We start from the raw sequence: 24,991 nt of genomic DNA on the forward strand, positions 1-24,991 counted from the left end.
AATATCTCCGTAAGTTTATCAAAGTCTCTCTAAATTCATCTGTAACCAGTCTAGTATTACCTTTAACTGTTTTTTAAATCTTTTACAGTAAACTTAATATTTTATTGTTTAAATGTTTACAGAAACAGTTCTTAACAATATATTTAAATGTGTTTTAGATCTCCACCTCGAGATGGCTCAACCGCTCCGGTTGCGCCTCCCCAGCCCCAGACGCCTCCATCCTATCAGGTAGATTGTGAACATTATTAGTGTTAATTTTAATGATAAAGTACTTTCATGTAAATGTTTTAAATCTCTAATTGTTTTACTTACAGCAAACTGGTGCAGACAAGGTGGAGGACATGGAGGTGGAGACTAGTTTACCATCTCCGTAAGTTTATAAAATTCTCTCTAAATTCATTTTTAACCAGTCTAGTATTACATTTAGCTGTGTTTTTAAATCTTTAACAGTAAACTTAATATTTTATTGTTTAAATGTTTGCAGAAACAGTTCTTAACAATATATATAAATGTGTTTTTAGACCTTCACCTCCAGATGCGTCAAATGCTCCGGTTGCACCTCCTCAGCCCCAAACGCCTCCTCAGCCCCAGCCGTCTTCATCCTATCAGGTAGATTGTGCCAATTTTTTGTGCCAATTTTAATGATGAAGTAGTTTCATGTAAATAAGTCTTTAGCAGAACTTCTGTTAATTTTAATTTGTTTTAATAAATGTGTTTTAAATCTAAAATTACAGCAAAGTAATGAGATGGAGGTGACCTCAATAATGGCCAGACTCTGTCTCACAGAAACTGATATTAAAGCTCAGTAAGTTTATCATAGTCTGTCTGTTTTAGACTTTACATTTTTTATTTGCACAAATGTTTACAGAAACAGTTCTTAACATTATTTTTAAATGTGTTTTAGACCTTCACCTCCGGTTGGGTCAACCGCTCTGGTTGCGTCTCCGCAGATGCCTCCTCAGCCCCAAACGCCTCCTCAGCCCCAAACGCCTCCTCAGCCCCAGACGCCTCCTCAGCCCCAGCCGTCTTCATCCTCTCAGGTAGATTGTGAACATTATTAGTGTCAATTTTAATGATAAAGTAGTTTCATGTAAATTAGTCTTTAGCAGAACTTCTGTTAATTTTAATTTGTTTTAATAAATGTGTTTTAAATCTAAAATTACAGCAAAGTAATGAGATGGAGCTGACATCAATAATGGCCAGACTCTGTCTCACAGAAACTGATATTAAAGCTCAGTAAGTTTATCATAGTCTGTCTGTTTTAGACTTTACATTTTTTATTTGCACAAATGTTTACAGAAACAGTTCTTAACAATATATTTATATGTATTTATAGACATTCATCTCCTCACGGGCTGTTGGCTGATGTCACGCCACCTCAGGCCCAGTAAGTTTATCAAAATCTCTTTAAATTCATCTGTAACCAGTGTAGTATTACTTATATTAAAATGATTAATGCTTATATATTACATACTTTATTTTTTACAGTAAAGTTAAATGTTATCAGAAACAGTTCTTACAGTATCTTTATTTGTATGTGTAGACTTTCACCTCCTCACAGACAAGCGCCTCCTCCCGCGTCACCTCCACAGTGTCGCGCTTTTAAGCTTCCGCCTCCTCCGTCACAGGTAGATTTAAACCGAAGCCTTCAGCAGAACTCAATGATCATTTTAATTTGTTTTAATATACGTGTATTTAATCTTCAGGATGAGATGAAGCCGACGCCAAAGACGGACAGTCGGAATAGGCTGTCGGCTGAGGTCACGCCTCCTCCGGCCCAGACGCCATCATCCTCTCAGGTAGATTTAACCGTTTAGACCTAAATGTTATTTGTGACAATTAAATTGAGAATTTCATTTCTTTTATTAAATCTTTGATTGTTTTATTTACAGCAAAATAAAGCAGACACTGCCGTGGCCGACTGTTCTTCAGTTTCTCAGTAAGTCTTTATTTCAGCCTTAACCTGTTATATTACATTTAGTTTTTTATTTGAGATGTTTTAGTGCTTGAATGTTTGAATTCTCACAGTACTTTTATATGTTTATAGACCTTCAACTAATAACAGTCGGCCAATCCGGCTAGTGTCTCCTCCCGCCTCACCTACAAAGCGTCGTGCTCCTAAGCGTCCGGCGTCTTCACAGGTAGATTAAAACTGAAGTCTTTAGCAGAACTAAATTTTCATTTTATTTTGTTTTAATATACGTGTATTTAATCTTCAGGATGATCCGGATGAGATGCAGCCGACGCCAAAGAGGCCCAGACTGTCCAATACAGATATTAAAGCTCAGTAAGTTTATCATAGTCTGTCTGTTTTAGACTTTACATTTTTTATTTGCACAAATGTTTACAGAAACAGTTCTTAACAATATATTTATATGTATTTATAGACATTCATCTCCTCACGGGCTGTTGACTGATGTCACGCCACCTCAGGCCCAGTAAGTTTATCAAAATCTCTTTAAATTCATCCGTAACCAGTTGGTATTACTGTGTTTTTACATTTTTTACAGTAAAGTTATCAGAAACAGTTCTTACAGTATCTTTATTTGTATGTGTAGACTTTCACCTCCTCACAGACAAGCGCCTCCTCCCGCCTCACCTCCTCAGCGTCGTGCTGTCAAGCGTCCGGCGTCTTCACAGGTAGATTAAAACTAAAGGCTTTAGCAGAACTTAATGATCATTTTAATTTGTTTTAAAATACGTGTATTTAATCTTCAGGATGATCCGGATGAGATGGAGCCCACGCCGAAGAGAAAGAGGCTAAATGGGCTGGCGGCTGAGGTCACGCCTCCTCCGGCCCAGACGCCATCATCCTCTCAGGTAAATTTAACCGTTTAGACCTAAACGTTATTAAGTGACAATTTATTGAGAATTTAATTTAATTTATTAAATCTTTGATTGTTTTATTTACAGCAAAATAAAGCAGACGCTGGGGAGGTCGAGTGCTCTTCAGTGTCTCAGTAAGTCTTTATTTCAGCATTAATCTTTGTTAAACTACATTTAGTTTTTTATTTGAGATGTTTTAGTGCTTGAATGTTTGAATTTTCACAGTGCTTTTATATGTTTATAGACCTTCAACTAATAACAGTCGGCCAATCCGACAAGTGTCTCCTCCCGAATCTCTTCCTAAACGTCGTGCTCTTAAGCGTCCCGCTCCATCCACTTCACAGGTAGATTTATACCAGAGCCCTAAACAAAACAAATTCAATTAAAAAAGTTATTTAATGTCTTAAATCTCTGTTTGTTTTATTTGCAGGAAGCATCTGAAGGCATGGTATCAGACGCCAAGAGACCAAGACTTCATAAGTTACTTTAAAAAAAAAAGAAGAAAAAGAAGAGACCCAACTTCACCTCCTCAAACCCCGAGCAGAAAATAAATAAAAATATTTTGATATTAAACAGAGTAGAGTAGTGGAGAAAACAAAAATGAGAAAGATTGTTTGTGACGCATTCATTATGTTCATTTATTGTGTCAAACTTAAATGTAATGCGATTATCAGCCGCATCAAATGAAAAGAGCAAAAATCATGATCAGGTTTTACCAACATTTCCATCATCCACTAGAAAGCACTTACAGCCAAACTTACTGTAAACCTAATAAGACAAAGAACCAAGTTAGGTTGAAATCACTGAGAGAGAAAGTTAACTTAGTCTAAAGTTTCTCTGTTCTCCTTTAACTCCTTTAGTAACACTAAACAGACAGAACACAGATGAGTTCAAACAGTTAACTAACTTAAAATCAATACAAGGTCTTTACATCTTCTAACAATCTGATTACGAGGTTAAAAGATCAAAAAGGTTTTCAAACGTCTCTCTACAGCTTATGACGTATAATATATGAGAGATTTCTGACTGCAGCAATAACTTATAAAACATAACACTTATTTTTATTATCATAAGAAAACATTGAAGTTTATTGGTTATGACGTGGACGACTAATATAAACATAAATCATTTCTGAAGAGTTTGTTTTGAATAAATACAGTAAATAATCTTTTATTTAATATCTAAAGGTGAAAACATCTGTAAGAGAGATCTGTATATGAGCTGTTGACTGTTAATGTTTGTATATAGCACATGATTCACATTGTTTTCTTTATCACACTGCATTCAGGGATCTTGATGGCCACATAAAGGAGGTGACCTATAAAGCAACACAACATTTTATTCATCTGTTTCAGAGGTAAGTTATTTTATTACAAATGTTACTTTATAAAGTCACTGTTTTATTAAATTCATTTAAAATGATAAATATCCAGTGATGCTCTGAATGAACTGAGATGTATTTATAAAAACATGAACACACAGTGTTTCTGTTCATCTCATGTTATTCTTGAGTATTTATAGAGTAATATTTCATCCTGAAGAGTCTTTAATTTGATCAGATTTATAAAAGAGAGATCAGCTTTAACTCTGGAGATGAACTGTGGGCGGAGCGAGTCAAGAGCAAACAACACACTCAAAACATTATCTCACTATCTCTTGATAACTTATGATTCACTACATTTTAATATCAATGATTAATTCATGAATTCATCTTTAAACAAACACACACACACACACACACACACACACACACACACACACACACACACACACACACAACTCCACTGTTACTTTGTTTCAGGGTTTATTTTAGTTAATGATATTTATCTTCAGAGGACGTCTGCGCATGCGTGCACTTATGATGAGCGTTCAGCAGCACATATTTTGTGCTATATTATAATATTAAAGCAGTTTTATTACATTTAAAGATGCAAATATCAATTGCTGTCTATCTCTGTCTGTTTTCTTTTTGAAAATAAAGTCTTTTTTAATAAAATTGATTGTTGTTTGTGATTGGACTGAATACTTTACATTTAATTATGTTCATTATTAATATATCTCCAAATATCAATGGATGCATAAATTAAACACAAGTTTCGTCTCTTGTCCTTCTATACTCTTTGGATGTATCTCATACGGCAAAAAATATATTTTCAAATATAATTTGAAATATATTTCAAAATATACAAAAAATATATGTGCTGAAATATATTTTGAAATATGTTTAAAAAAATATTTTTTACCAATATATTTTGGCCATTTTTGTATATTTTAAAATTTATTTTAAAGCATTTATATTCACGCGGCATTTGAAGAAATACTTACAAACAACAGGTTTAAAATGGTTATAATTTAATATATTTTCAACTGCAAAAAACATACTTCTAATTTTAAATATTTTAAATATATTTCAAAATATACAAAAATATATGTGCTGAAATATATTTTGAAATATGTTTTAAAAAATTATTTTTTACCAATATAGTTTGGCCATTTTTTGTGTATTTTGAAATATATTTTAAAGCATTTATATTCACGCTGCATTGGAAGAAATACTTTACCAACCTGTAAACAACAGGGTTAAAAAGGTTATAATTTAATATATTTTCAACTGCAAAAAACATACTTCTAATTTTATATTTTATACATAGGCTACTTATACACTTTATACAAAGTTTTATATTTTGGCCAGGAGAAAATGAAGAGTTTGGTTCCAAAACGCAATAAACACCATTTTTGAAAAAAACGAGTTACTGCCAAAATCAGCATTTTATCAGGTCAGTAGTTAAAAGTAAATTCTTAATTTTACGCAAAATCCAATATCCGCCGTGTTATTCTGTCATCTTTTCTCCCTTTTTTCCCAAAATGCGACAAACACCACTCCCCCTTTTTTACAGAACGCAATAAATCCATTTCTGATATTACAGCCCACCGTTCACGCAATGTAAACAAACATGGCGGACGCGCGGAGTCCACGGAGTCCTAGTTTTCCTCATCTACTTTGTACTTCATGATCAACAAACAAAACAAAATAATACTTTAATTGCATCGCTAAACCTGTGATGGTTTTCTGTGATGGGAAAGAAACGTAAGCCATCAGCATCTAACAATTTCCCTGAGAGGCACTCGGGAGACGGGTGCTTGTTCTCCCGACAGCATTAAGCTTCTCATGCTAAAACATTGACCCCAGAGGATCTTATGAAAAACTTTACATAATTTTACTCAAAGTCAACGAAAATCGAGCAGGACCAAAAACATTTTACAGCTGATCGCTGTGAAAGACGTAAAGCGAAGACGTCAACTAACCGCAATGACAGGGTTCTTAATATGACAAAGTAAGTGTTTTGATTAATAACATTAATGTTTATATTTTTAATTAGTGTGTACAACTAGTCAACTAAATGAATATAACATGGCAAAGATGAATGCACATTTATATAGGCTATTGATTCAATAGATTTATAGCATTTTGAATAAAAACTTGTCATGGATTTATTGCATTTTGTGGAAAAAATAATCTGTTTTTATAATAAATCTTTGAAAATCAACTTATGGATTTGAATTTTTTATGTTTTTATAACCTAAAGATGCTATGTGAAAGTTTGTAACAGAAAATAGTTGTTTTCATCTTGTCACTTTCTTGGTATAGAAAACACGTTTTTACCAAAATTTGTCAAAATGGATTTATTGCGTTTTGGAACCAAACTCTTCAAATATACTTTTTGTCGTATGGGTTGTAAAATTAGAAATGCATTTGTATATGAAGGTAAAAAATAAATATTTTTAAAATCAAAAATATATTTAATTAAGCTTTACTTTCTACAAAAATGTATTTAGCATATATTTAAAACTTTTTTTGCCATATGGGGTCATATCATAATTACAATATTTTCAACAAAATGAATGCACTTTTGTTGTGTGCCACGTTTGTAACTTAGATGAGCAATTTATAACCTGTTTCACCTTCCATCATACATTTTTTTACTAGTTGTATATATATACAGTTGTGTTCAAAATTATTCAACCCCCAATGCTGTTAAGGGTTTTAGGGAATTTAGTGTACATTTGTAATTGTATTCAGAATGAAATCCTACAATGACTTCTTAAAGAACCATATGCAACTAAAATGACATCAATTGGTTTTGTAATATAGTAGTAAATGTTTCTTTTGTGAATTCTTCATTGACACAATTATTCAACCCCTTAAAGAACTACCACTCTGAAGAACAGAGGTTCATTGAAGTGTTTTCAATCAGGTATTGAAAACACCTATGGATGTCAGGGAACAGCAATAAAGCCTAATAAGCACCAATTAGGCAGCTTTAAAATAACTGTGATACTCAACTCCTTCTAAACATTTACTGGTGTGGTTACAAACATGGTGAAGTCAAAAGAATGGTCCAGGAAGACAAGAGAAGAGGTGATTAATCTTCACAGGAAGGGCAATGGCTATAAGAAGATTGCAAAGATGTTAAACATACCAAGAGACACCATAGGAAGCATCATTCGCAAATTCAAGGCAAAGGGCACTGTTGAAACGCTTCCTGGTCGTGGCAGAAAAAAGATGCTAACTGCGACTGCTGTGCGCTATCTGCAGCGTAGAGTGGAAAAAAGTCCCCGTGTGACTGCTGAGGAACTGAGATAAGATTTGTCAGATGTGGGTACTGAAGTTTCTGCTCAGACAATACGGCGCACCCTGCGTACTGAATGCCTCCATGCCAGAACTCCCAGGCGCACCCCCTTGCTGTCTCCAAAGAATAAGAAGAGTCGACTGCAGTATGCCAAAAGTCATGTGGACAAACCACAGAAGTTTTGGGATAGTGTTCTGTGGAAAATTAGAACTGTTTGGGCCCATGGATCAACGCTATGTTTGGAGGAGGAAAAACAAGGCCTATGAAGAAAAGAACACCTTGCCTACTGTGAAGCATGGTGGGGGGTCAATCATGCTTTGGGGCTGTTTTGCTTCTGCAGGTACAGGGAAACTTCAGCGTGTGCAAGGTACCATGAATTCTCTTCAGTACCAGGAGATATTGGATGACAATGTGTTGCAGTCCGTCACAAACCTGAGGCTTGGGAGACGTTGGACCTTTCAACAGGACAATGATCCCAAGCATACCTCCAAATCCACTAGAGCATGGTTGCAGAAAAAAGGCTGGAACATTTTGAAGTGGCCATCGCAGTCACCAGACTTAAATCCGATTGAGAACCTCTGGTGGGACTTAAAGAAAGCAGTTGCAGTGCGCAAGCCTAAGAATGTGACTGAACTGGAGGCTTTTGCCCATGATGAATGGGCGAAGATACCCGTAGATCGCTGCAAGACACTTGTGTCAAGCTATGCTTCACGTTTAAAAGCTGTTTAAACTGTAAAAGGATGTTGTACTAAGTACTAAGATTGAATATCACTTGGGGGTTGAATAAAACTGATAATGATGTGAGCACAGAAAAGACATTTGTGGTTATTTCATTATAAATGTTATGTTATATTTGTCTGACCTACACATGCCTCTTTGATGTAATTGTAAGCAGGATGACTGAATGATCAAAATCAATGTCAAACCGGCCAAAACAATCAATTTCAGTTGGGGTTGAATAATTTTGAACACAACTGTATATGTATATTTATAAACCTGTAGCATCTCCCAAAACTTCATCTTTACTCAGCATTACACCTGTTGAACACTGCTGTCCTTTATTTTTAACGTAAAAAGGGTTTTAAAACAACCTTCTACCCCATCTTTCCTTTTGATTTTTCTGTTACACTGACAAAGACTTTGAGATGGATCTTGGCATTGTAAGCAACTTTTAAAAATATGTTTTTATAAAATTATTAGTGGAACAGCATCTTTATTTAAGCTCAAAGCATATCGGACACCTGTGAACTCTGGTGCCCCCCTACGGGGGCCCGGACCCCAGGTTGGGAACCACTGGTCTAACCTACTGTTTGTCAGATTTGCTATATAGCCAAACCCTCTTTATAATCACATACAGTGCACTTTAACAAAAACAGACATATTTTTATAATACACTGATGCCAAACACAGTTTTACTAAATCCCATTATTTCAGAAATGTTTCATTTTACTAAATTAAATACAGTTTTAGGAAGTTAATTTATACACATTATTTACATTACTTACTGTTATTATTTGTATCATTTCTTGCTCTTTCCATTTACACTTACGGGTATAAACACAGCCAATTTAGCAGAGTTAAAATTACGGTGTTAATGGAAATATAAAGAGTTCGGAGTTAATTTAACACTGGATTGAGTTAAAACTATTTTATTTAACTCTATAAAAATAAAGAGTTGGTGTCAAAACATAGTGTAACCACTTTTTTAAAAAATCAACTCCTACAGTGTTTTGTTAGTGGAGTTTATTAACTCCTAGAGTGTTAAATAGAGAAGACCTCCCACTTTTTACAGCACACACTGAACCGTGTTTTTGGATGATGCAGTTCAAGCAGAAGGTCATCTCTTTTACTGTAAATGGTAAGTAAATGTTCAATAAATAACATTTTGATCAATAATATTTGTGAGTTGTGAGGTGTTATGTTTTATATTGCTGTTAGTATCAAGTTTAACATTAAGAGTCATTATTGTCATTATATGAATGCGGCAGTTGAGTTTAGGTCTTAGTCTCAGATGGAGCAATTCATACTCGTATAATGTTTTTGGGAGTTTTTTGTTGTTGCTTTTTGCTTTATATGCTGTTTAAGTTTAATATATATATTTTTAAATCCATTAATGTGATCAGGAGATTTGCTTTGGGGACTTTAGAGGAGCACAGAAATAGGCCTACATGAAAATTTCTTCAGACGAAGAGCAATTTTATAACAAAGTGAGTATTTTGTGCAAAACAAAGTGTTTTTTTTGCATTTTGTATTGTTTTTTAATACTGAATTTTTCCCTTTTATTTTTGTTTTATTAACAGAAAAGTTCAATATCCAGTCTGAAGGTCTGACCGTCGAGGATCATATCACCTCCTTACAGCTACTGGTTCATCATATTCTGCTGTTAATATGTGAAGACCAACATGGATTTTGGATTTAAATGAAGTCAAACTTGTTTGTATGAACTGAAGCATCCCATAAACTGTATTTATTGTTGTTATACATTGGGAATGTGCTAGTTGTCTCGGATGTTAATATGTTAATTTAATGAACACTTAAATGCATGATACATTGAGGACTAGGGGTGTCCATGGTTAACCGGTTAACCGATTAACCGTTAAAAATTGTTTAACAGAGTGAAACATTTTGCTCGGTTAACTGGCATCAATGGCGTGCATTGAATTTTTGTTGTAATACATTTTTGCACCACCAGAGACCGCCAAAGCGCTCCCAGACATTTGTAATATCCACAAGTAGTAGCAGTTTCTAATATGAAGCGGGCAAAGAAAGCACAGCGTGGGAGCACTTTAAAATCGAGAATGACAGGGCAAAATGCAAGTATTGCAATGCAGTGCTTATATACTTCATGATGTACAACCTAGGGTTGCTGCGGTGACAGAATTTTCCCACTGGTTAATGCATGCAGACGTGCGCATTTTACTTTCACTTTTGAATTACGCAATTGTTTAAATGCAGCGCTTGCGAAAGCTGCATTAAATTGCGTATGACTTTGCGTGCTTATGAATAAACAGCTGGTTTAATTAAGTGCTTGAGTCAATGTGCGCAGTTAATTCTCGCAGAACTCGCCAGTTCCAAGCAGTGCAACCGGCTACTCCTCCATAAAGCGCTGCTTGAATGATGGGTTTATTATTTTTCTTGATAAAAAAACAACAAAACTATCTCGCTTATATTAAACATCATATATGTGCATTATAACAAAAACGAGTAAGCACGCGGCTTCTACTATCGTCTGGTCATTCAGCTCGCCTCGCAAACTCTGACAGAAATAAATGAAATCTGACACCTGCTGCTCTGTGACGTGACTCGCGTTTAGCTCCGCTGTGAATTCATGCAGCAGACACATTCAGTTATAAGTGTTTGCTCTCTCTAACGAAGCTAAATGATTTAATTACAAGAAAATATCAAAACGACGGTGAAAGACGGTGTCGGGGTGGGCAAGTGATCTAACCGGTGAGAGGCTGAAGCACCGGCAATCCCCGTTTCACTGACTATCGCGGCAAACCCAGCCAACACCCGGGCATCAGAGAGGCGGCCGCGGAGCCTGCGAGTACCTTCGCCCAGACTACCATCCCCGCGAACGCAAAAGTCAGTGACATACTTAAGCTGCTCTGTCCTTACCACTGCGTTTTATTTCTATAAATTAATTTTGTTTTAAATGTCGTCCAACCAGTTATTAAAGGTGTTAAAAATTAATAACTACCCCTTTCTCGTGTGTCTGTATCTCTGGGTTGCCTTGCGCATAATATGGTTAACCGAGTATTAACCGCTAAGGGTGTCGTTTAACGGTTAATTAAAAACTTGAAAACGTGCAGCCCTATTGAGGACAATTTTTCTGTCATAAATAAATGTTGATCAGATGACATTTAAAAAAAATGAATTAATTAATAGTTTTAAAATGAGAATTAAGCAATATCGCTCGAGTAGGAGTGTGATATAGCTCTATAGAGGGGTTGCAAGTTTACAAACATTGCAGGGTGCGCGCGCAACCAAGAGGCAGAAAGCCCGATTGGTGAGCTGAACTGCTACTGCAACAACCTTAATTATTGAAGCGTTCTTTATTGTTTGTATATAAATAAGACTTGATTTTAGTTGTATCTGTTTTTCTGTCTTTATTTTTGCAGTGTTACTGTGATACATGTATGAATTATAATGTTATAATTATAATGCTAGTAACGTAAAAGTCGCATCTACTGGTATGTTAACATCAGGCACCCAGCACTGACTCTGTTGGTACTATTTTCCACGCAACAATTCCTTGGCATTTTGAATTACAGACACCGCTACTAGCATACAACACAATGCACGTCTCTTCTTTCTGCCTCTCGGTTGCGCGCGCAACCAGTTAGTGACGTCGCCGTGCAACCCGTCTATATCATCATGGCTGTGATTAGGCCAGAGGCACGAGGCCGCAGGCAATCACAGCCGTGATGATATAGAGCTATATCACACGACTCCGAGAGCGATATTGCTTTTATATAACAGTTCGACGGCACACGTTTGAAAAACGAAAACTAGAAAACAACAACGGAGTTATTTTAAAAGCCTCTTTGTTTGAGAACTACTTCTTCCGCCACGGATTTGAGGGCGGCCAGAATGACAGGTAAAACTTTCGGCTGCTTTGAAGCTCATAACAACTCAATGGACAGAAAAGCCGTTTCTTTATATTACCGTTTCTTGGTCACAAAGTGTAGTTTTAAGATTAGTTCAGTCGAGAATATATATGTATTATATTTAAATCTGCAGTCGATTAGTAAAGATAGCGCCTGTTTGAACGTTTGCTTAGTGAGATTCGGTACGAATGAGAACCAAAGCATGAGCGGACATCAGTGTTCACTCGCCCCGCTGACCACCGCCCTCTCTGGGCTACATCTCTGACAGATATACCCTGGCTCTCATGTTGGCCTTGTTTGTTTGTGATCGTCAAAATGAGATCAAATCAGCAGTATTTGGTGTCATGATCAAACTATTACTTGTTTTTTAATTCATATTTAGTGTATTTTGTGTTGTTATTGTTTTGGCGCGAGGTAAAAGTTAATAAAACTATACTTTCTCATTTATTCTTAACGCGATACGAGCACTCGATTATTATTATTAAACTTTGTTCTTGTCAGTACTATATAAAACTGTTTTTTATAAGTGTCAGAGAGATGTTTTTGCATGCTGCTTATAAATATACCAGTGGCGATATCTCATAACATGTTTTAATAGTCACGTCACGATAAAGTAAATGATCAATGTCCACATTTAAAAGCTGCGGTGCTTACCTGCAGTTCCACGGTGTTTTCGCGTTCTGATAAGAAATATAGCTCCAGAAAAAAACGAGTGTTTATATTCCTCTTTCCAAGTGTTAATCGTCCACACGATGTGACAAGACATTACTCCCATTAACTTTAACGTAACATCCAAGAGCGCTGATCTTTGACTAATAACTTCCGATTGGGGATTCAGACTGATTTATGAGCTAGTAAACTAATGAGACAAACGGAGAGTGATTCAAACAGCGCGTCTGTGTTTTTCCATTCAGAGATGAGCCTGCTTAGGACCTCCATTCACTAGGTGGCGGAATAATACAAAAGGTGAAGCGGTTACAGTGCTGTTATCAGCACAATATCGTATGGCTCTTAGCCAATCAGATTCGAGAACCAGAAAGAACTGTTGTATAAATTTATATATATATATTTTTTTTCCAGTTGTGCACACAAAAGTTTGGCTCTCAGAAGTACAAACATACAAACTATAATATCAAAAATGCACGTATCTTAAATGTGACCATTGCGTATATAATTTTTATTTTCCAATTATCTTTTTATTATTGTTGTTGTTGTTTTTCATTATTGTGTTTTATTTTGTTAGTTTAATTAATTTGGTGGGGAGTGTAATTTTGGGGGAAAAGTTGTAACCTTGATTGTATAATGTATTTTTTCAAATTTTGGAAAAATGTATAAATAATAAAAAAATGCATTTATGTGCATTTATGTCATTGTGTTAGCATGTACAGTGTTGATCATGTTTAGTGTGTTCTTTTATCTGAAGTTTATTATTCTGTATTACTATTTTATGACTGTTTTACAAAATTAAAGGGGCAGGGGTTAACGATATTTCATGTATTCTGACTTATTAACACAGTTTAAGAGTATTTCTGGGCCAAAGTCACTCCTCATCTTTCCTATAAGTTTCTGAAGTTTTTTTCAAACATGGTTAACTGCTACGTATCATAGACCCCTTATTCCTTTTATGGGCACTTCCCCTGGAAAAGCACGCCCACACGTCAATCAGAGTGAGAACGAGGACGCTCATTAGCATTGATCCTTCAAGCAGAAGTCACAAGCATCACTGCACACAACAGCTTTGTTATATATCAAGAATTAACAATAGCACGATGACAAAGTGTGTTTTAAAAGTTAGGAGAAGAAAACCTTATTTAGCTTTCCAGGTAACCCCGTCTTAAGACAACAGTGGATGCAGTTTGTTTTTGCGAAGGTAATTGTGAATGTGTTTATGTTTGTGTTATGTATGTATTGCTTTACAAACAAGGCCCAGTTCAACACCGGATTTGCCAATCGTTACAGGCGGTAATTCAATAAAAATCTAATCTCAAGTGTTTTGTTTGCAATCGAAGTGCATATAATGTAAACAACACAAACATATAGCTGTGCTTTTCTCCTAACTCGTAACAAGAATTTTGCCTTTTTTCAGAAAAACCTGAAAGGCTGTTCTGTCTTTTATAAATCTGACAACACGAAAGACTCTTTTGACATATAAAGGACAAAATACTCTTCTATAACTGAAACTTTTATAATAGAAACTGTGTGCGTTATGTGAACTTTAACAAGATTTAATGTCCTCATAAATACTTTGTGTTCTTGTCAGATTTCAGTATTTGTGTGATTTTTAAACCCTTACAGACAAGAGTGGTAAAAGAGTAAGAGCTCATTGCTGGTATAATAAAATAGTTACACACCTTTTGTGGGATCTGACCGAGAGCAGAAGCAATCATGTTGGCTCTGTTCATTGTCAAGTTATTGACCATTGAACCTAATGAAAACACGACAATGCCATGATCTCCTGAGCTCTGGACAAACTCTTCCTAAAAACACACAAATAAACTAATTCATCAATACATTCAAGAACATTGTAGTCATGTTATTATATGATGCAAAGTGTGACTGAATTGAAGATGCTAAAATGTAGCGTATTTCTTTATTACAACATAATTTGCATAGTTACATTTGTGTCACCGTTTTTGTAAAAGTGACTGTAATCTATTTAAAGTCACAATGAAACTGAAATTAAAAACTTTTTTAATATTGTGGTATTTTTTCAAACGACGTGAGCTTCATTTCTTTTTAAAAATGAATGTGCGCTCATAATCTTTAAAAACGCTCCTCGAAACGATCTCTCTTTACTTCGAGTCACAAGCTATGGTACGAAAGCAACATGGCCCAACTTCCACGATCCAATCAGTTCTCCATGGACAAATTCAAGTCCCGCCCTACTTTTTTTCTCATTTCAGAAGCCGTTTCATTCGGATATACTTCACGACAGGGAAAAAAAAGACAATTGCTACTTCCGTTTCATTGTGACTTTTATTATTTTGTTTTTGTTTGTTTGTTGATCACAAAGTACGAGATGAGGAAAACTAGGATTCTGTGTGTATTCCGCTCCGCCATTGTTGAATGAGGGGCTGTGATTGGTTGAGCGGATTTATTGCATTCTGCAGAAGAAGGGGAGTGGCATTTAGTGCATTTTGGGAAAAAAGATGACAGAATAACACGGTGGATATGGAATTTTTTGCTCAATACTTCATTTTTCTTTTGCAAAACTTTATTTGGCTTTGCAATATATATTTTTTTCAAATATATACGCTGCTATTTTGACTCCATGGATGAAATGTTACAATGGTTAACTGGCGTTTCTATCTTCTATCTAGCATTTTCTGAAATGAGTCAACACTACATAGTGCATGATGCATATCGATTCAAAACTACTCTGCCCACCAAAGCATGTAGAAGAAACTATTTCAGAAAAAAACATTTGCACATTATAACAAAATACTTGTTTATTTTGAATGTGGTCGCTCAGGAATGGACTCCAGATTGCAGTCCTCATCTGTGTCAGCTGAAGCCCTTTTTACATCACGAGAAGAAAACACACACAGCAAAAAAAGATTTTAGTTTGAGTCAAAAGTTAGAGACATACAACTATTTGTATTAGAAACTATGATGTAATATACATGAACATATATATATTTATAATTACAAATGCCTTATGTTTGCTAAATAACTCATGCTTATAATGCTCAGCAATGCTAATAATACTCATATTTCTCCCACATATCTTATTTTCTTGTTTTTAGTTTTTATATTCTATCCATCAGATTCATATCACTATAAAAATGTGCATTTACATAACATGTCATGGAAAAATGAACACATGTAAATCTCGTGTCTTAGTCATTTATTTTACAATCCAAAACAGCTAACATGAAACAAAAACTGTAAATGCATGATGAACATAACAAGACAAACTTACTGTATCTGAGCAGCAGCTCCACTGCTCAATGCATCTCTGGTGACGCGTCTTTATTTTGATACAGTCTGGTCTTTTTGCACCTCGCTCGTGCTCCTCATCACCTTCTCCAAAACAAAAAAGTAATCTGCAATCGACGATCCAAAACGGAGATATTTATATCTAAACCTTATCGTTTCTTTAAGCTCTGTACAACTAGCCATAGCAGCTAGCATAACAGCATTTGGTTGCGCAAGTGTACGTGTGTTTGGGTAGATCTGCGCAGACGCACATTTTACCGACACAAACCAATCAAACTGAATCCTTGTAATCGTTTATAATGATGATTGGTTACTATCCCCATCAATCAAAACTTTGTTGGCTAGGCATTGGCTGGCTTTATTTTGGCTTCATCCAGTCAACACCTAAGGAACGCTAAATGACAGCTCGCTTACCCAATGATGCACTCCCTGGGCATTTTAAATTCTCAAACCTTATATGATTGGACAAAACAGAAAAAGGCGGTGTCATTTTTTCGGGGAAGAAATTAACGGAGTAGAAATAGATTACATTTCAATAATCGATATTTCATTGAAAATTAACTTTTTTTTATTGAAATTGAACATGATCGATCATACTAACCGGAAGCGCGCATGTAAACAAAGGCGGATCTTTTGGCATTTGTCCCTATTTTTCGTTGTTTTGGATTAAAATTGCGGGATGCATTTTAAAGAGTGGACACTTTCTGGTGTTGAGATGATATGTAAGTACTGTCCATATTAATATGCGGTCCGTCTGCATTTCATTTAATCATTTCCACTCCAGTGTATTATGAAAAAACAAGATATGAACATGAAGTACAGAAACCCATAGATAGGCTACGCCCCTATGGCCCGCCCACGGGCCTGTGCGGGTTACGTTTAAATAATTTTGAATGAATAGTTTCATAGTTAACTATTTATGCTGTGAGATTTTAGTTTAAGAATTTTAAAGTGTATCTGACACATGGATGGGTGTCTCTGGGCTAATATGCCCCTGCTATCCACTGACTTAACAACCTGGCCTGAGATAAAACCTGAAAGCGTCTGTCTCACTTTTGTTTTAAGTGTTATTTGCAGTTTTAATATTTTTATAAGATTTTCTGAGATAAGCTTGATCTCTATTTGAAGTTTGCTTTTGCACACGCCACCATTTTAGAAATGCGTTGAAGTACACAGATAGTATCGCGAGAAGATGACGTACACGCGCACTCAACTGCATCTCTCTTAAACAAAAATTCACAAATTACATCAACACCAATAATTGTCACTAGACTTGCTGATATAATTGAAACAATAATTAATTTAGATTAAACTGGATTTGTAAATTTGTGAAAGACCACAGCGTATTATATGTCAATGTGCGTCAATATTGTGTCAATTATTTATTTAACCATTTCTTATTAATTATGCAACTTAAACTTGAAACAGATGCGAATAATGACATTAGACACTGAAAAGCTATTGATAAAGTTTTAAGTAAATGTACAAAGCACATCGTTTAAATTAAACATTTATTAAATTATTTAATTTAATTTATAATATATGTAATAAATAATAAATATTAAAGTAATGTATCTAATGAAATTTATTAAATCATTAACTGTCACATCATCTTCAGGCTTCAAATACTTTTTGCTCCCGGATTTCTAATTAGTTTACAAGCTATGGCGTCACTTAATTCTGCAGGCAGCTATGTGAGACTGATATGATGTCTGTTCAGGAGACAATATCTCACCAAACTTACTCAATTTCTTAAGGTTCATGTTTAGTACGAGGAATAGTGATCTGAAATAAAGTTTACCAAAATAATATTAAGGATAATCTCTTTTTTTATATATTATTTGCCCATTTTACCTTTTATTTAAACAGTGATAGAGGAGAGGACAGGGAGGAGAGAGGGGTCGCCGAAAGTGCGAAAGCACCACATGTCGGAGCGCTGCCCAATAATAACTTCATCGGCTCCGACGAATATAAAAAAAAATTCTTTTTGTGAAATAGAAAATACAGAAAACATGAAGCCTACACGTTACACTAAATTAACTGTTTAATAACACTCCCTCTTAATTTATTTATTTATTTACTTCTTATCACTTTTATTATTTTATTAGTAGCCTATATTATTTTCTTTTGTGGTTTTAATGTAATTATATTTTATATTGTTTACTTATATTAATTGCGGGTTGTAGAGCTTGAAATATATAATTGTATTTTAATTCTTTTTTTAAATGTAAGTACAAATGTACACAAAATATATATTTTTTAATATACGAAAGTCATAATAAACAAGCATTAAATGAGGTGTAATGTACATATTATTACACTATTTACAACATTTATACAGTTATTTAAATGCATGCTGGTGACAGTTTTACCTAAATTTTTCTTTTTAAATTATTCTTGAAATTATTCTTGAATGAAATTATTCTTTTTAAAAGCTCAGACTAAAATGTATATCCGTTTAAATCTTTCAATATTTCTCTGTGTGTTTGCTACCTTAATTAATCTATAATAAAAACAAATGTTAATGTGTAAAACAGTTTGAATCGGTTTGAATGAATGAAATGCGAGAATCTATTCATAGACGGACATTTGCCGCCTTAAAATATGTTACATTTAAAGTCATAAGAATCCAATTTTTATTTAATGTTAAAACCAAGCACACTAATACAATATTAAACATTCCTTTTTGCGAACAAAATATATGGCGATTTATTTATTGAAGTCAACACAAATAGCAAATAATACTGAAAGGGCGTGTAAATATTAAATTATTAATACGATAATATTTAAAAAGATATGATCATTTACTTTTCAAATGTTATAACAAAATATCTAAAGGGCGCTTTATGAAAAATATTAATTCTTTTAATATCCGTGTTTACTATTGGACTGAAGAGAATTTTATTGTTGAAGACTTTTTATCTGATATAGAAAAGATAGACAATTCCCGATATTCATAAAGCAATTATAAAAAATGATATATATGTGGGTGTGTGTGTGTGTGTTTATGGTTTCCATGGTTTAACTACAGTTAACAATTTTTAATGTTCGAAAGGTGACGCTGTAATGCAGTGATTATTACGTCAAGTTTCAGAGGCTATAAAAGACAGCACGCGCTTCATTGTTTCGTGGGTTTTCAGTTCGGCGTGTTTTGGTTCTTGTTCACAAGTCCAAGGCGATTTTCTGTGTTTTCCTGGTTGTTTGTTTGTCTTTGTGTGTTTTGTTCGTCATGTTTCCCGTCTTTGTTATTGACAGAGGATCACGACGATTCCCTTCAGCGGAAGAGCTTTCTGCTGCTTTGAATAACGGGTCGACTCTCCTGTTTGTTAAGGAGAATCGGCCCGTTGTTGCAATCAGCAGACCTCTATCTGCTCCTGAGTTCACTGAGCCCTCCGTCCCTGTGTCACAGGAGGAGGTGCTCAGTGAACCGGGCAGTCCGCATGAGGGAAACACAGTGGATGCTGAGGTTTCGGTGAGGCCGTTATCAACAGCAGAGGAAGCCTGTAAGTTCATACATATTCACCTCTGTAATAGTCCAACAATATCTGTGACTGATGTACAAACAAAAAACACTGAGTGAAATGTGTGAGAGAGAGACACGGTTAGCCAAAGGACTTTTTAATGATTAATACTATTCCCTTATGAATACTGATCGTTTTGTTTTTTAAGTTAATTCACTTTTTTTAATAATTATTTGAAGTTTTAAAGTGTTTTGCTGTCCTTGACCACCATATGACACTGAATCTCAGATTGACAATCCTGGATGATATGCTGGATTAAAGGATGATCCTTGAATCCTTAATTCTTATCTGTTCTTTTCACATACAGGTCCAGAGGAGAAGGCCATGGTCAAGGTTGAAGACACTGAGGAGGAGGCGTCTTCATCTGATCATGTGCTTTCTCCAGTGTCTGGTTCAGGCTCTGTCACCAGCTCTCTTACTGAAGGGTAACATAAGACTTACACAGCATACAAACTCTTTGTAATAGATGTCTGCAGTCATGTGTCTAACCTGACTTATTGTTTTGATATATTTGTCGGATCAGGAGTTCCTCTGTTGTGGACGACGAGCCTCCACTCAGCATCCAACCAGTGCTGTCGCTGCCGTGGATCGGTGGGGTGGTCCCCATAGAGGACATGAAGCCACCAGCTCCCACGAAAGGTGTGAACGCACTTGATTTAGTATATTTGTGAACATTATTTTGTTGTCATCAAGTTGTTTCATTTAACCTCTTTGCTTTGTTCCCATAAGGTTTTCCAGTTTGGAAAGACCTAGGGGACACGGTGGACCTTCATGTCGCTCATGAGGAGACCACACCACCATCCTCCACTCAGGCAGCCGACACACATCAGGTGAGATTCTGTCTGCTTGTCTCATCTTCAGAGAGTTTTTATAGAGAGGAATTATGTAATCACTAAAGTAAAACATCACATTTCAATACCAGCCCGAGTGTTTAACAGTAACTAACACATAACCTAACTGATGATGATGTGATTTCTAGGGCGATGCTCTCAGCTCTGTGATGTCTGCATTGACACCAGCTGATCGAGCCGCCGCTCCCCCATCTCCTGCGTTATCAACAGCAGAGGAAGCCTGTAAGTTCAGACATTTTCACCTGTAATCTGTCCAACAATATCTGTGACTGATGTTTAAACAAAAAACACTGAGTGAAATGTGTGAGAGATAGAGAGACACCGTTAGCCAAAGGACTTTTTAATGATTAATACTATTACCATGTCTAACCTGATCATTATTTTTTGCAGTTAATTTATATATTTTTTTTAAATAATAATTATTTGAAGTTTTGAAGTGTTTTGCTGTCCTGCACCATATGACACTGAATCTCAGATTGACAATCCTGGATGTTATGCTGGATTAATGGATGATCCTTGAATCCTTAATTCTTATCTGTTCTTTTCACTTACAGGTCCAGAGGAGAAGGCCATGGTCAAGGTTGAAGACACTGAGGAGGAGGCGTCTTCATCTGATCATGTGCTTTCTCCAGTGTCTGGTTCAGGCTCTGTCACCAGCTCTCTTACTGAAGGGTAACATAAGACTTACACAGCATAAAAACTCTTTCTGTACTCGCGTGTCCATTTGCAAGATTTTATTTTTTAGCTCTAATTTACTGACTTATTGTTTTGATATATCTGTCAGGAGTTCCTCTGTTGTTGCCGACTGGAGTGAGGTTGAGCCGCTCAGCATCCAACCTTTGCTGTCTCTGCCTTGGGTCGGTCAGGTGGTCTCCAGAGATGACATGAAGCCACCAGCTCCCATGAAAGGTGTGAACGCACTTGATTTAGTATATTTGTGAAAATTATTTTCTTGTCATCAAGTTGTTTAATTTAACCTCTTTGCTTTGTTCCCATAAGGTTTTCCAGTTTGGAAAGACCTAGGGGACACGGTGGACCTTCATGTCGCTCATGAGGAGACCACACCACCATCCTCCACTCAGGCAGCCGACACACATCAGGTGAGATTCTGTCTGCTTGTCTCATCTTCAGAGAGTTTTTATAGAGACTCTAGAGGAATTATGTAATCGCTAAATTAAAACATCACATTTCAATACCAGCCCGAGTTATTAACAGTAACTAACACATAACCTAACTGATGATGATGTGATTTCTAGGGCGATGCTCTCAGCTCTGTGATGTCTGAATTGACACCAGCTGATCGAGCCGCCGCTCCCCCATCTCCTGCGTTATCAACAGCAGAGGAAGCCTGTAAGTTCAGACATTTTCACCTGTAATCTGTCCAACAATATCTGTGACTGATGTTCAAACAAAAAACACTGAGTGAAATGTGTGAGAGATAGAGAGACACCGTTACCCAAAGGACTTTTTAATGATTAATACTATTACCATGTGTAACCTGATCATTATTTTTTGCAGTTTATTTATATTTCTTGAAAATAATAATTATTTGAAGTTTCGAAGTGTTTTGCTGTCCTTCACCATATGACACTGAATCTCAGATTGACAATCCTGGACGATATGCTGGATTAATGGATGATCCTTGAATCCTTAATTCTTATCTGTTCTTTTCACACACAGGTCCAGAGGAGAAGGCCATGGTCAAGGTTGAAGACACTGAGGAGGAGGCGTCAGAGTCTTCTCCTGATCATGAGCTTTCTCCAGTGTCTGGTTCAGGCTCTGACACCAGCTCTCTTACTGAAGGGTAACATAAGACTTACACAGCATACAAACTCTTTGTAATAGATGTTTGTACTCATGTGTCTAACCGGACTTATTGTTTTGATATATTTGTCGGATCAGGAGTTCCTCTGTTGTTGATGACTGGAGTGAGGTTGAGCCCCTCAGCATGGAACCAGTGCTGTCTCTGCCGTGGATCGGTGAGGTGGTCTCCAGAGAGGAAATGAAGCCACCGGCCCCTGTGAAAGGTGTGAACGCACTTGATTTAGTATATTTGTGAAAATAATTTTGTTGTCATCAAGTTTTTTCATTTAACCTCTTTGCTTCATTCTCAGAAGGTTTTCCAGAATGGAAAGACCTCTGGTACACGGTGGACTTCAGTGCATCTCGTAAGGAGACCACCACACCACCATCCACAAGTGCAGGCGGCACACATCAGGTGAGATTCTGTCTGCTTATCTCATCTTCAGAGAGTTTTTATAGAGAGGAATTAATGTAATCACAAAAGTAAAACATCACATTTCAATATCAGCCAGAGTGTTTAACAGTAACTAACACATAACCTGATGATGTGATTTCTAGGAGAACATCAAGGACCACGAGACTAAAGATCTCAAGGCGAGGGCGGAGATTTTAGTCTTTGATGTGGTCCGTTTCTCCGGATGTGGTTATGTTTCTGCAGAATTCCGGTAAGGACTCACAGATCTTCAGTTGTTTTGTTGCAGTAACATTTTTGTGTTTTGACATCCAGCGATTAAGTCACGCTGATCAGATGCCTAATTAATTGTTAGAGAGCCGAGATAGTTTACAATGATAATTTTTCTCCCATGCAGATTTAAGGTAGGGCGAACATTGGTGGACTTTGCCCTGACCTCTGAGGAGGCATGTAGTCTCGTGAGGAAGACTTTGGACCGGGAGATGCTCCGTCTTCGTAAAGAAGAGAGTTCGCCCCAGAAATTGATTCACCTTTACAGGTTCATAAAGAGGTATGAAGATCTTTCTCCTGCCACATCTGTCAAGAATGTTTTTCAGTTGGCAAACAATGATGATAACAAAAGCGAATCAGTACATTAGAAGTCATACAATTTAGATTGATGCTGCGCTTAAAGAGAATCTTATTAATGTATTCAGTTTGGACAAATATATTCTCCCATTTCTTATAGATTTAGTTACAATATGTTAGTTTTGTCTGTATGCAAAAATAAACAGCAATTGCTTAAGCACTAAAATCATTGCAGAAACGGTACTCACAGTTTTTCCTATGCGTTCCTAGGTATCCCATGATTTTTGTAGGCATGAAGTGCCAACTTTCTTCATGGGTCCTCGAGGATCTTTATGATTCAGACCTCTCTTCAGAGGATGAATCTGATGAGGTTGTACCTGCTGCTGCCCCTGCTCCTGCTGACCCTCCAGCAGTGATCCTTCCCTCTCCTCCTCCTGCACATGCTCCTGCTCCTGCTGACCCTCCAGCAGTGATCCTTCCCTCTCCTCCTCCTGCACCTGCACCTGCTCCTGCTGACCCTCCAGCAGTGATCCTTCCCTCTCCTCCTCCTGCACATGCTCCTGCTCCTGCTGACCCTCCAGCAGTGATCCTTCCCTCTCCTCCTCCTGCACATGCTCCTGCTGACCCTCCAGCAGTGATCCTTCCCTCTCCTCCTCCTGCACCTGCACCTGCTCCTGCTGACCCTCCAGCAGTGATCCTTCCCTCTCCTCCTCCTGCACCTGCACCTGCTCCTGCTGACCCTCCAGCAGGGGTTCTACCCTCCCCTAGTGTGTCTCAGTAAGTTAAACAAATTGTGTCAATTTTTATCTGTTACTATTATAATATTACAAGTAGCTGCCGGTAAATGTTTGCAGAAACAGTTCTTAACAATATATTTAAATGTGTTTTAGACCTTCACCTCTGGATGGGTCGACTGCTCCGGTTGAGACGCCTCAGCCCCAGACGCCTCCATCCTCTCAGGTAGATTGTGAACATAATTGGTGTTAATAATAATGAAAAAGTAGTTTCATGTAAATGTTTTATTTCTGATTGTTTTACTTACAGCAAAATAAAGCTGACGAGGTGGAGAACATGGAGGTGGAGACTAGTTTACCATCTCCGTAAGTTTATCAAAGTCTCTATAACTTCATCTTCAACCAGTCTAGTATTACCTTTAGCTGTGTTTTTTAATCTTCTTCAGTAAACTTAATATTTTATTGTTTAAATGTTTGCAGAAACAGTTCTTAACAATATATTTAAATGTGTTTTTAGACCTTCACCTCCAGATGGCTCAACCGCTCCGGTTGGGCCGCCGCAGACGCCTCCATCCTCTCAGGTAGATTGTAAACATTATTAGTGTTAATATAAATGATAAAATAGTTTCATGTAAATGTTTTAAATCTGATTGTTTTACTTACAGCAAATAAAGCTGACGAGGTGGAGGACATGGAGGTGGAGACTAGTTATTCATCTCCGTAAGTTTATCAAAGTCTCTATAACTTCATCTTTAACCAGTCTAGTATTACCTTTAGCTGTGTTTTTTAATCTTCTTCAGTAAACTTAATATTTTATTGTTTGAATGTTTGCAGAAACAGTTCTTAACAATATATTTAAATGTGTTTTTAGACCTCCACCTCGAGATGGCTCAACCGCTCCGGTTGCGCCTCCCCAGCCCCAGACGCCTCCATCCTCTCAGGTAGATTGTGAACATTATTAGTGTTAATTTTAATGATAAAGTACTTTCATGTAAATGTTTTAAATCTCTAATTGTTTTACTTACAGCAAACTGGTGCAGACAAGGTGGAGGACATGGAGGTGGAGACTAGTTTACCATCTCCGTAAGTTTATAAAA

The 24,991-nt window shown here is 36.4% G+C and overlaps 2 long non-coding RNA genes across 2 annotated transcripts; one reads left to right on the forward strand and one right to left on the reverse strand.

The window, feature by feature from the left end:
* The first annotated feature begins 8,909 nt into the window (after positions 1-8,909).
* LOC129440802 (uncharacterized) lies at positions 8,910-9,945 on the forward strand. Its single transcript, XR_012365270.1, has 3 exons — positions 8,910-9,315; positions 9,581-9,664; positions 9,758-9,945. It is a non-coding gene; the product is annotated as an uncharacterized lncRNA (long non-coding RNA).
* A 5,545-nt stretch (positions 9,946-15,490) lies between these two features.
* LOC141358818 (uncharacterized) lies at positions 15,491-16,494 on the reverse strand. Its single transcript, XR_012365269.1, has 2 exons — positions 15,990-16,494; positions 15,491-15,583 (listed from the first exon to the last, which is right to left on the reverse strand). It is a non-coding gene; the product is annotated as an uncharacterized lncRNA (long non-coding RNA).
* Between the last annotated feature and the right edge of the window lie 8,497 nt (positions 16,495-24,991).

Source organism: Misgurnus anguillicaudatus, chromosome 22 (assembly GCF_027580225.2).
Source record: "Misgurnus anguillicaudatus chromosome 22, ASM2758022v2, whole genome shotgun sequence".
NCBI classification, from domain to species: Eukaryota; Metazoa; Chordata; class Actinopteri; order Cypriniformes; family Cobitidae; genus Misgurnus; species Misgurnus anguillicaudatus.